At 39.6% G+C, this 12,146-nt stretch overlaps 1 protein-coding gene across 1 annotated transcript in view; it reads right to left on the bottom strand.

The window, feature by feature from the left end:
- The window catches only part of LOC139731977 (uncharacterized), a 171,424-nt gene that overhangs the window by 26,419 nt on the left and 132,859 nt on the right, over window positions 1-12,146 (bottom strand). The window lies entirely within an intron of this gene.

Genomic DNA, 12,146 nt, shown 5'->3' with positions numbered 1-12,146 from the left:
AAAAATGGGAATGGTCAGTGAATGCATTGATACACAAGGTGAATGGTCACTGAATACATACACACGGTGAATGGTCACTGAATACATACACACGGTGAATGGTCATTGAACATATAAACATGGTGAATGGTCATTGAATTGATCATGGTGAAGGGCCATTGAATACATACTCAAGGTGAATGGGCATTGAATACATAAGCATGGTGAATGGTCAATGAATTGATCATGGTGAAGGGTCATTGAATAGATAGGAATGAGTAGTTCAATAGATCATCAGTTAAACCAGTGCATACTATACGAGATATATCAACAAGATGTTATAGTCAAACAGAGAAGGCAATGAAAAGAACACCAATGTCTAAAAGTGCATATGAGGTGAATACGCGTCAATCTTTTGCCATGTTACATTTTGTGCCTTGTGCGTTCAGAATAGGCTATAACTGTTTTGTGTTCTTGATGAAAATGTTCCTGCTGTGCTATAAGGTGAGAGGTCAACCTGCTGGGTTCTGGAGAATTACTGAGGTCAGTTCTTCTCCCACCTTCCTGATAAACTTTCCACGCCGCAGACCAACGATTTGATTTTCACAATTCAGAACTTGAGAGTTTGACTCTGTAAGTCATAAAGCATATAGTAAGAAAACATCTTAAACCATTTTCTTTTTCCCTCTAATTGCCATCAGTGATGCATAGTTTCAAATGTCTGCAAACCCTTTTCCAACAAGATTCTAAAATCCTTAAACACTAAATAAAGTTCACACCAGGACCCTGCAGGCTATTGGTTATCATTGCCACAAGGCAGTTTAAAGGGACATATTTGTATTCTGTCACTGTTTTGTAATAGGAACTATTCCTATGAACTAACTACACAGAGAGATAAGTAATACACAGACACCAAAGGAAATGGACTATGTATAACAGAAATATGCAATATCCTAACATAAGACCAAAACAAATAAAGACAAATAATTGATAACATTATGTTATAATTGTTAGCAAATTTCAAGAGAACTGTGTGTGAGGCGTGAGAAGAAAACAGCAGTGTGGAGCTAGATTTGTTAAAATAACATGGATTAATAACTCTCTCACTCTCCACTAACCATCTTCTGTCTCTAGCTGTAAGTCAGGTGAAGAAAAGGCAGAATCACTTTACTACAGACAACAGGAAGGTTTAATTCAACAACACATGTTCATCAGAAATCGTAAAAATCTACTGAAATAAAAAGACTTCTCCAAGCAGTCTAGAACACTGTTGTGATGTGTTTCTCTCGTGTACCATGCATATATAATCAAACAGGGAGATTGAGGACTTGAGACACACTTTTTCCCACTCATTTTGCTGAAGAGAATCAATGTTTAAATGATACTGGAAAGGTCAATTCATCTTGCCTCGGATGTACTGATGAGGTGCACAACAAATGACCATCAAAAAGAAACATAGGCAACATCACACAAATATAGACTGATATCTCAAGGTTGCATCAATTCCCAACCTCTGATAATTTACTTGTTTTTGCTACTAAACAAGCAATTATCAATATCTCTGTCCTTCAGATAACCGTGAAACACAAACTCATAACAACATTAATCTCTATACATTCAAGGAACACATAAGATATGGTTCCCTTGATCATCCACCACTCTAAATAGACCTACATCCTGTCCTTTGATTATTTCAGGTCATCATTGTCTTAAAACAACAACAAACAAGAAAGCTGTGATAAAGACACACACACACACACACACACACACACTCAACACAGACTCCACACAGAAAGCAATAACACTTTTGTAGAGTGTAGCATCATTAGACTGCGTCATCAGTTTCCAAGTTGTAATCAACTATGGGGAAAATTAGAACAAATAACCAATGACACACATTTGACATTATACACAAGACTACGGAGATGAGCACAAGTTTTAACACCAGCAAACCTCTACTCTGTGTATTAACCCATTGAGGACGGGCTGATTTTGCTATCGCACGCATTTCCCATAGACACTTGCCCGAGTTATACTCGGGACTCGTCCTCAACGGGTTAATGAAGGATTCACACAACACGGTAGGGTTATTCTAAAATTGAACCTGTTCCCTCTATCAAACCTTACCTCGTGTATTCCAAAGCAGTTCTGCCTTGTGGTACATGATACCACAATCATCTAAGAAACACAATATGCTACCACTACCACCAGTTCAGCAACATCCTACCACACCACCTGGTAACATCCTACCACACCACCTGGTAACATCCTACCACACCACCTGGTAATATCCGTCTCCATCAGACGAGTGACACACCCTTTCTGTGTGACTCAAACTAAATACTGCTTGTCTACCTCTCAATACAGCCTTCTCTTTACCATCTCATACTGACAGGAGATCCAGCAAAGATATTTCATTAGTCTTTTTCAAGTCACTTTGATACAGCTTTTCGATCAGCTCTGAAATCATCCGCATTCCATCCATGATCATCTTTGAAGATCTTGTGACTACCAGAACAAAATCAATGTTTACCACCTCATCCAGAGGTGAAAAAGGAAGACTAGTAATGCAAATGAATGGGCAGGAAGACAGACATAAGAACTGGAGAGCAACGGAAGTAAATATGGGAATATGAGAAGTGCAAAATCTTGCCTTGTGTCTTAGCTACCTCCAATAACACTCTGATAACATACATTATATCTCTCCCTTACTACCAAAGGACCTGAATATGTCAAGAACAAATTATGTTTGAAGATGGAATAAGAATGAATCATAGCAAGCTTGAATCAAGACTAGGTTGAGGTCACAACTTGGTTCTGTCTTGTTAGCATAGAAAACCTTGCCTCCTGGCAAAACTGAATAGCAGGAGACAGAATGTAGTTTAGACCTCTGAGTTGTTTTTTTGAAGTGGCCAGGTCATTCGCTACCAAGCTATTATCACTGGGCACAATACACTGTCATGCTGAGTCCAGCAAATAGTGAATCCAGACATATGCAACTACCTTCAGGGCTGTTTTGATTGGATGAAAAATGTTAGTAAGAGAAAGGCGAGACCATTTCTCAAATTGGTTCCAGATTTGCTATTCGTGCTGAAAAATTGCCTCCTCTCCTATATATTGTTTTGAATAAGAGCAGCGATGTAAATGCAGAAGGGAGGTTAAATTGAAGCTGAATCATACAAATTCAAAACATTCCAAAATCACAACTATTTGGAAGCCGGTATGATACCTCATGAATATACAAGATATTGTAATGCCATAGGGACATACAATGTCTCCAGAGTATAGAAATGTAATGTCCATGAAATAAAAGATATATACATGTAACCATGAAGAATGCACAGATATAAAGGAAATTGTGATATTAAAGCAACAATAAATGTGAGTAATTCTAGGGTCATGAAGCTGTAGGGGTTCATGTGCAGTGTTCATATACAAACGTAGGATCCTATACATACAACACATCATAACGCATTAGATCACCAGCATTTCATTTGCTGTATCTTTTGTAATCCGTGAACATGTCATAACTTCTCTCATATTTTGGCTGCTCTTATTTCACTGCTAATATTTCAAATACAACCCCCTCCCCCTGTCAATAGCTCTCTTACAATGTCAGCTTACATTATTCTGTTCACACCTCTAGATGGCAGATCAGATATATATATATGAAGTGTAACTGCAGTGATCTACTTACGGCTCAAAAATTACATCAATCACTGGCAGTTTCATCTTCCCAATCCTAGTATGTGTGTCAGTTTTTAATTTCCTGTCACACTCTTCTTGATTACCAGGATGAAGATGTATGACAGATAAACCTACGGTGTTAATATTTCCTAGATCTCGGGGAACCCGGGGGAGGTAACGATTGGTCCTTGATCACGACTGATATGTCACAAAAATCATACATGCTCCATTTAGGACGCCTGCAACTGCAGTAAAATATGAAATTAATTCAAATTTTAGAAAAAAAGGAGGCCTAAATTCTCCAAGCCAGGCGTGGCAGACTGCAAGGTCGGCTGAATAGGGAGAAGAGACATTTTCTTGTGAGTCATTTCTGGTTTCTCAAAGGCAATACATCAAATCATATGTCTGGGATTATTACTCAGATTTGTGGGCGGATAACTGTGGGTCCAGATTTAATGCAAGAGATTAGAGGCAATCCACCTGTTATCACAGAAAGTAAATGCAGTACAGGGTGGCAAGAAAGCACATCATTACTTGCCCAAGGATAACATTATTATCACTGTCCTCCAACATTATTAGCATCCTCTCTTTTTGGCTACATCAGAACTTGGTTAAAGGTTAACTGGTAACAAACTATGCCTCAGTTAAACAGGTTAGATTTTGTTGTTGTTGTTGTTATTGTTGTTGTTGTTGTTGTTGTTGTTGTTGCAACTTATTGACAAATTGCCCTACATTCCCCTACATTGCCCTACATCGATGTTAACGCATTGAGGACAGAATGATTTTGCTACAACATGCATTTCCCAGAGACACCTGCCCGAGTATACTCAGGACTCATCCTGAAGAGGTTAATGTGAAACATTATTGTCAATCAGTTCCAACCAAAACATCTTGAAAGAAGAATTTCACGAATTCAAATGGTTAGATTTTGTTCTGAGTGGTTGATAACACCAGCTTCCACATTATCTTGGTCATTCAAAGAGCAAAATCAATGCAGAATTTTCAAAACCTGGCTATTACTGATCAAAAGTGAAACACAGACATGGGTACATGGGACTACAATCTCTCAAAGTGTGTCTTACAAATGCAGGTCTTCAAAACCTTCCTCATTTTAACTGGCTTTCCTGTCTAGACTCGCTGATATGTTTTCTTGCAACTAATGGTCAGAGAAAATGAAAATGTTGCTCATCACACTATTTTCACCACTAGATAACTGACCTCTTGAGTGACCAACATGCTCAATGGTCAAGGAAGCACACATTACACTGACCGTAGCCAGAGTCACTGACCAATTGGTTTGTGCACCGCTCTAGAGACAGTACTTTTGAAGACTTCTGTCAATATAACAAACGGAAGATCATAGAAAGTCTGTACACGGGTCTGTAGTATAACTAAAAGTTAATGCCACTGAAATGTTTATCAGTCCTTTGAAACAACTCCCTTTCACCACTCAGCCATAGATACTGTTGTAGCACCTTCTATATCAAAGTTTTACATTCTTCATAATTTGCTTCTCAGACAAAAGTACAATAAAAAGAATAAAAATACAAGCACCTGTGTTACATCAAATTACAGCTTTCACCATATTTGACAAGTTAGATGTATTTTTTCTTTAAATCTACGTCTTGCAAGTGTTGTGATTAGAGACAAAGTTAAACTGCTCCTGTATTAGAAAGGAAATTAGTGTAACTGAATGAAGGGCAAGACAAATAAAAGCTTGGACACTAGAACCTAACCCTGGTGATAGTTTAGAAGGGACACTGGTCAATTTACATTGGTGATATTCAAATGGTCAAAACTCTGCTCTATGTTTTTTTCTTTATAGTATACACATGAAATTTCAGGGAATTTTTGCTATGATTTCACTACTCTTCTTGTTTTACAAAGCAATAATGAAGATCGGCATAAAATAATGTTTACACTAAAGTCAAGGCACCATCTCTCTCTCCCTCTCTCTCTCTTAGTTTGGTTGTTTGTTTGTTTGTTTGTTTTGGTTGTTTGTTTGTTTTGTTTTTTGTTTTGTTTTAGAAAAGGGGTAGGGGATCAGAAGCAAGCAAATTTGATCTCAGGCAACATACAGTGTACCTTTGTAGCATCCTGACCAAGGACAGGTGTAAGAATGCTTAAACAGTTTAGTTTTAATGTGGTCGTTGCTAACATTAAATGCAGCAACAGACACTGAAGCACAATCTATTATGAAATCACTGCTGATTTTTTGTACAAAGGCAAAAACAAGAGAAAAAAAAGAAGAAAAGATACTGCCTTCCCTAATTCTTCCGTTGTGTAGGTTATGGGGATTTAATGGTTTCCTTTGAAATCTTAAAACAGGATTTGCTGTCTATATGGAGATAAGAATAAACCTCAGCAGCTAATATATAATTACTTCACCAGTTCCAGGTATTCTAACTGTGATTTCCTCCATTTTCCCTACTAGGGAGATGGACCTTTGTACATCTCTCCTTGAAATGTGACATACCTTGACAATGTTTTAAGCCCATTCTGCTATCAGAGAATGGCTTATCTGAAGAAGGTCTCATCTCCGAAAACATTTGACCTCACAGTGCCATGTACGTAGCACTCTGATAACTTCATAAAGGGGTGGAAGCCACAATTGGTCTGTATGTGTTGATCCCACCTTAAATCTCACTCATCAAATTGGCAACATCAGCTCCCTGCCTTGTTTTTTGTTGATTATTTCAAACACAGATACAGTAACAATAGTTACGTTCAGACGGGAGCCCTTAACCTCGAAGTTAGGAAACTTCGAGGTTAGAGCTTGTAGTTAGGGACCGTGAAGACGCACTCGTAGTTAGCAAACCTCGAGGTTTGCTCGAAGTTTCGAGCCACGAGAAATCTTATGGTTAGCGCTCTAACCACGAGCCGCGGGGGGTCCCCACTCGTAGTTAAGCACCGTGTGGACACAAAACACAACGAACTCGAAGTTAAGAGTGACCTCGCCGTAAACTCCGGCCCCCACAATTTCCCTCTGCTTCCGGGTCAACCTCCCAAACGTACACCACAAATACACCACACGTGAAAAACCTATGACGCATGACACAACAACATCATCTTTTCTTCCCATGCGCTTGATCTCTGAAACTGAACACGTCGAATTAACATTTACTCGCTATCAAACTGTATTCTATATTCTTCTCCGACGCTAAAAAAATGTTTTCGACGAATATCTTCATAAAGGCATAAAGTCATCAGTGCAGTGCTATCTCTGCATACCATGACAGAGAAAAAGAGTACCCGTAAGCGAGTCCGACAGGGTTCGACTAAAGAATAAATAGACGCCTTGTTAGCAGTGTGGGCTGAAACTTCCGGTTTTGTGGTTTTAACATCGAGTAGGACCCACTCGTAGTTACGGGGGGCAGAAGCTTAACCTCGAAGTTTCGTAACCTCGAGGTTAAGATTCGTCGTGTGGACACACGTCGTAGTTAGGGGGCAAGAGCGAAACCTCGAGGTTTCCTAACCTCGAGGTTAGGGCCTGCCGTCTGAACGTAACTATTGATGATGCCTGCCAGACAGCACTGATAAGTAGTCTAGGCCTACACATTTCATTCCTGTCTGTCATTTCATTTATCTTATCAGACGCAAACACCACAGTCATTGGCTAGCAGGGAAAATGCCATGGCAACGACAAGTCCTAATCACATCCACACATTCCACTCTCCCCGTCCCCTCCTTACCCCCACCCTCCCCCCCCCCCCCCCCCACAAAAAAGACACATGAAAAGGAAAGAAGATGAAGAGAGAGAGCGGGAAAAAAAAAGAACTCTTGCCTCTAATTAAGGGGCGAGCCAACCTCCACCATCAGTCTCACACTTCGATTAGATTTAGGATTTCTCCGACAGCCGACTTGACAGGGATAAAACACACTGCCTACAATACGTGCCTGGCCAGAGGGAACGGCAGAGTACAAATTTGATATTGCGCCGCTCAAAAGCGGACAAGGTCGCATTTACGCCCAGCTATGGGAGGGGGAAATGCAAAATTGAATCAAGAGCCTTAAAAATCCTGGGCCAGTGCATTACACAGCAAAGATTTCAAATTGTAATACTCGGCATGAAATTGAAAGAGCCTGTAAAGTGGATCTCCCTTCATTATAGCAGAGGCTGATTAGTCAAATGATGCTGAATTAGCTGGATCCAATTATGCTTTCAGCTTAAACATGAGTCTGGACAGGAAAGCTATTCATTCATATCAGCTACACTAAATAGAGCATGAAAATTGGAGCTGGGAATATATTTCATGACAGTGTCCTTTAGTTCATACCATACAACAAAACACACATGTACACACTGCCAAGTTCAATGAAACAAATGATAAAACTTGAAATGTCCACACACAGTAGAGACAGCCGTTGTCTTAAAGATAAATGAATCTAAATCACAATTCAGAACTCTACTGCTGACAAAATAATGTGCACTATCTCTAATTTCACAATCCTCCTGTTTGACACACACACACACACAAATCCCTGCTGTATTTCCTTATGCATTAGTGGTTAGTGAGGACCACACTTTATTTCATAAAAGATTCCTTCACTGACTCTTATTTCTAACCCTGTGTATATAGAACAGCCATTCATTTTAGATTCTACGCATTCTGATATAAAGGCCCACAGTCCAGTGTAAAACAAAGATCACTTTGAGCCCTGTACACAACAAATTATCAGATTTAATTCACCAAGAACATAGCACAAATTTCATGAATTGAATCAAATTCCTAAAATGAGACAAATGAGTTATAAGCAATATGTTAAGGAAAAAGTTGCACCTGAAAGTTAAGATACAACAGTTTCAACCGGATCAGGAAAGCTGAATTTAAGCCTTCTTACCGCGTAGGGATCCTATATTTAGTCCCAACTGGAGCCACGACCGGCACAAATCTCATGTGGTTTCCTCGCCGCAACGATAAATATACCCACCAATTAAGTTCAGGATCCATTTTAGACAGGTACTCTCTTTCAAGGTCCCTGGTCCAGCTCATTATAGGTTGCTAAGTAACAAACAGTCATGTGTCAGGTGATTTCACAAGGACAACAATCCATCCATCATCGTACTAAGAAAAGATGAAGATGTCATTCCATCAAGTCTCCGAGACTTTTCATATGATCGCTACCTTGAAATGATGACAGGTTGGAACAGTCAAGTTTGGTGATGAACGCAATATCCTCTGTGAAACAATCTGATAGTTTAAACAAGGGTCCAATCATCTGAAAGATCCATAAACAACAGGTGCATGAAACACTTTTCTATGATAAGATGCATCAAAGTACGGCAGAAGGAACTATCACAGGAGGAGTGTCATCTTTGGTCACCGGGCATGAGTAATCCAAATACTTCATCCTTGATCACAGATGAATGGAAACGAAACCATCTCATTGATGGACTGAACTCTATCTCTCAAACCCTTCTCTGACTCCTCTTATTGAGATAACACCAGTCCTGAAAGTTAGAGGAGGGGTAAGGATCATCGAACTCAACCAACTAGCTCCAACATAACGTCGGGCAGGTGGATTACGCAAACTGAGAATGATGAGCTGTAATGCCAAGCTAGGTCCTGCACAGACTGGATAAGTTTTCACAAATTCCCCTCTTTCATTCTCTCGTATCCAAGAAGGGGCCCTCACAAACCCGGCCTCCGGCAGAATTCAGATTTAGCTGCCAGCTTCAGAATGAAAATAGAATCCCCACGACCCGAGAACAGTGAGTGCAGGGTGGTGATAAAAAAATACGAGATGAAAGAAGATGTAGACTCCAGAGGAAGGGGCTATGTAACCTTTAGTCTCTCCTTGTCTGTCTGCCTATACCTTTCCTCTTTCCATCTCTCTCTCTGTCTTTCTGGTTTGGCAAGACGTGAGGTCGGTCAATCGACAGCAATCTGGTGTGCAGTAGACATTGAACCCCAAGGAGCTGCTGCGACTGGGTTGCAAGTTCCTGCTAGCCGCGTGAATCATCTCGATTAAAAACATGTGCACGAATACAGAGTCAAAAGAGTTAACATCAGTTTAGGGAAGGGGTAGTAGGCGAGAGGGGAACGGATCATCAAGGCTGCGGGGGTTTGGGATCACAACTTAACACATTATGGCAAGATCATCCTCTGACCACTAGGGGGCTTAGAATCTTTTGGACACAGGCGGACCCTTGGTGGGATATGCGGGTAATCTTTGTGGGCTACCCACGTCACAAACATTGAGGAGTGGGTAGGGGGTCTTTAACATCCCCTCTCTTTTTGACAGGTCTCTAGTTGGCCCCCTTACCCCCCTCTATCTTTCTTTCCATCCACCATCCTGATGGCATGTCTGTCTAGTCTTAATTCATATGGACTCTCTTGTGCTGCCAATCTCAACACACATTAAATTTACTACATCTTCCGACCCCATCATCTGCTGTATCATTATTACCAGGCACTTCGTACACAGCTGGAAAAAATGCAAGCCATGGAAAATATTAATGTTAGAATCATTCTGCAGCCCTAATGTGTTACATTCCAGTAACAAGAAAGGTTCATAAAATCTAATTGAAGGTGGAAGCTCAGGAGGTAACCACACGCTTAATTGGTTTTCGTGTATTGGATAGAAATTCTGCAATATTACGTAGTTGTCATTAATTTCTGAATACAAGTGTCAAACGCAAGTCAACATTCTGATGAGACTCTCCTGCTACAAAAAAGAGAAAAATTACTGTTTCAGTCTGCCCATAATTAATTTGTTTAGTTCCAAAAAGCCTTCATGAAGGTAGGTTTATCCAGTTTACCCATAAAGATCAAGTAGTATGTGGAGAGGAGACTGCCCTGATTGGATTGAAATTCACTACCCTCAGGGGTACATTAAAGGACAAGTTCACCTTCATAAACATAAGGATTGAGAAAATGCAACAATATCAGTAGAACACATCAGTGAAAGTTTGAGGAAAATTGGACAATCGATGCAGAAGTTATGAATTTTTTAAATTTTTGTGTTGGAACCGCTGGATGAGGAGACTACTACAGCTTGTGAGTCATATGCGTACAACAGTATAAAGAAAATGTAAAAGAAAATTCAACATATTTTCACTTTTTTCGCATGATAAAAGAGCACTTGACTTGCCTCTTTCTAAAGGCATGGGGAATAATATTACCCATAACATTTGTCGGTAACGAGTCAGGGGAATGTGTACTTTTTTCAAAAGATGGAATTTTGTGAAATTCTCTTTATATTTTCCTTATATTGTTGTACGCATGTGACATCTAAGTTATTCATACACTGCAGTAGTCTTCTCATCCAGCGGGTACTGCACAAAAACTTCAAAAATTCATAACTTTTGAACGGATTGTCTGATTTTCCTCAAACTTTCACTGATGTGTTCTACTAATATTGCTACATTCTCTCAATCCTTATGTTTATGAAGGTGAACTTGTCCTTTAAAAAAACACGACTAACACAGGTCTGCTTATAGAATTTCCATGGTATGGTCTGCCCACGCTACTGGATCTTTAGATATTATCTTTCCTTTAAACCTAGCTCAGAAGCAAACACAGCCAATGCCAGCCATGTGGTAGAAATGTGGCACTAAAATGTGCCAAAGAAGAAGGTAAACATCAACATACGTGCACTAACAAAGTTAATCAAGGTTAACACGATCTTACACTTATTTCTAATAAATTTGGCATTGAAAACTATCTATTGGATATATCATTAGAAACACACAAAAGACAGTCTGAGGCACATGGCATATGCACGAAGTTCTCTAGTTGAACACACAAACACATACACACACACAATATTGAATTTCTAAATTATCTTGTTATGGCTATATACAAAAGTACATGCAGTTAGTCAGCTACCAATAAAGCATTTAGCCTAGATATGCTTGGCACAAAATTTAAAAGTACTTCATCATTTTCTTTTTGATTTTTTCCCCTCACAAATTGGCATTCATACCTTGGCTGCTGTAAGTGAAATATTGGAATAATGGGCCATTGTTGTGAATTCCTCCCAATCATATGATTGTTACCTTCCCCTAGGACAATCATTGTTCCTTGTACAGTCTAGAGATTGAAATACCCAACAAGGTCGGTGCAGAGAAATCTGTTCCAAGTTTTGTTGAGGCCTTGGGTCAAGGTATTCCGAGTGTCCTGACAATATCTGTTATTATCATTTTGGCAAGCCAAGATAGATGCTCACGCATACGTCTGGCAGTCACAATCGGGGAGAAATAAAGGCCTACATAACAAAACAAGAAATAGAAATAGGTTTGATATGACAAACAGCAGGGGGAGTGGTGTTGATATACAAAGGAGTACGATCATTGTACATTCTCTGACTTGGCATTGAACACACATTGTTGGCTCGTGGTATTTGTGTCAATCGCATCTAGGCCTACTATTCGCTCGCTTCAAACATTGATCAGAGAATCTTTGTAACAGTATCTTAAAGGTAAAATCCATCTTTTGTGAGCCCTGCTGATTTCTGTCAATGATTGTTTAGAAGTC

The sequence above is a fragment of the Diadema antillarum genome, unplaced genomic scaffold (genome assembly GCF_040938485.1).
Source record: "Diadema antillarum isolate AM-2024a unplaced genomic scaffold, OU_Dant_1.0 scf00000002, whole genome shotgun sequence".
Lineage (NCBI taxonomy): Eukaryota > Metazoa > Echinodermata > Echinoidea > Diadematoida > Diadematidae > Diadema > Diadema antillarum.
The sequence above is the reverse complement of the archived record's forward strand: the minus strand, read 5'-3'. Positions and strand labels throughout refer to the sequence as shown.